This window comes from Thalassophryne amazonica, chromosome 10, assembly GCF_902500255.1.
Source record: "Thalassophryne amazonica chromosome 10, fThaAma1.1, whole genome shotgun sequence".
Lineage (NCBI taxonomy): Eukaryota > Metazoa > Chordata > Actinopteri > Batrachoidiformes > Batrachoididae > Thalassophryne > Thalassophryne amazonica.
Genome location: NC_047112.1, coordinates 70874553 through 70876698, shown reverse-complemented (window position 1 = coordinate 70876698; position 2146 = coordinate 70874553).

Genomic DNA, 2146 nt, shown 5'->3' with positions numbered 1-2146 from the left:
TCCAGGCCCGTCTGAAGTTCACCAGTGACTATCTGGATGATCCAGAGGAGGCATGGGAAGGTCATGTGGTCAGATGAGACCAAAATAGAGCTTTCTGGAATCAACTCCACTTACCATGTTTAGAGGATAAGAACAACCCCAAGAAAACCATCCCAACCATGAAGCATGGGGGTGGAAACATCATACTCTGGGGGTGCTCTTCTGCAAAGGGGATAGGATGACTGCACCGTATTGAATGGAGGATGGAAGGGGTCATGTATTGCGAGATTTTGGCAAACAACCTCCTTCCCTCAGTAAGAGCATTGAAGATGGGTCATGGCTAGGTCTTCCAACATGACAATGACCCCAACACACAGCCAGGGAAACTAAGGAGGGGCTCCATAAGAAGCATTTCAAGGTCCTGGAGTGGCCTGGCCAGTCTCCAGACCTGAACTCAATAGAAAATCTTTGGAGGGAGCTGAAACTCCAAACCTGAAAGATTTGGAGAAGATCTATGTCAAAAGCATTTGACACTATAGATTTTAACATCTTATTGGGGAAACTTGAGCATTATGGTGTCAGAGGTATTGCGCTCAGCTGGTTCAGAAGCTATCTGTCTGAAAGGGAGCATTATGTACAGATATATAGCAGTAAATCGCAATACAAAACAACAAAATGTGGTGTTCCACAGGGATCCATATTAGGTCCTCTTCTTTTTATTATTTACATAAACGACTTTATAAATTCATCAGATATATTACACAAATTATTTTTGCAGATGATACAAATCTTTTTTTAATCACATAAAAATCTTCAGTTTCTCCAAAACACAGTTAATGAAGAATTAACTAAAGTGGACATTTGGCTCAAATGCAATAACTATCTTTAAACATTAATAAAACTCACTACATTATGTTCCGTTCTAACAGCTCTCGGATAAATATTGAAAATATACAGATAGAGATTAATGGAATTGGCATTGAAAGAGTACAGTACATAAAATTGTTAGGTATATATATTGATGAATTTTTATATTTTAAAAAACAAATTGATGAATTGACAAGTAAGTTATCGAAATATGTTGGATTATTTTATAAAATTCGACATTATCTCCCTCTCAAAGCTCTTATAACACTTTATCAAACTTTATTTGAACCACATTTGAATTACTGCAATATTATGATGTAACACGTATCCTAGTTATCTCAATAAATTGATTGCTTTGCGAAAGAAAGTGATTCGTGTTATAACCTGGTCCGAATATGGTGCTCCCTCTGATCCTCTCTTTTGTAGGCTTAAGCTTCTGAAGCTAACTGAGAGCAACATATTTCAGAACGCATGCATGATGTATAATGTAGTATATAAGCGAAATTAAAGACTTTGCCAACTAATCCCAATTACTTATCCAACTCATGAATATAACACAAGAAGAAAAAATCAGTAAGGGCAAAAAGCGTAAACTGAAATGTACTAATTTTAGCATTACATGCAAAGGTCCACAGATCTGGAATGCAATTGACGATACAATACAAAACTCAGTATCGTTACATATATTTAAGAAACTTTTGAAAAATGACTTGTTGCTACATTATACTCAGGCTAGACCCTAATAGCAAAATACAAACAAATGTATAATAATGTACACAACAATGAAATTCAAATGTATTATAATTAAATGTCTTTGTACTTTGTTTTTTTTTAATGCCTCTGTCATGACTGTAAATGTAAGAAAAATTTGCTGCCGCAAATAATCGAATGTGTTTGATGATATACCTTTGTGAATAAGACTGAAAAATCAGTATGAGATTAGTTGATGGGATAAGTGCAATATCATTTCCAGATAATGTGGGACTGTATGAATGTGTGTGTGGGAGTGCTTAATGCATCCATAGGGGGTAGGGTGGTGTTTTTTTTTTTTTTTAACTGTTGTATTGTAATATATCTTGTGCTTAGGACTCCTTTTATAAGCTAAGGTAGCTTCTTGGGAGATCCTTTTTACAAATTTCAAGAAAGCTTCCTCAAATGCATACTTTCTGAAATGTAAATGAAATGTCTTTGAAATATTTGTAAATAAAACTTGTAAATCTATGTGGAGGAGCGGACCAGGTGTTCAAATACTTATTTGCAGCAGTAACATACAAATAAATTATTAAAGAAAATCATACAT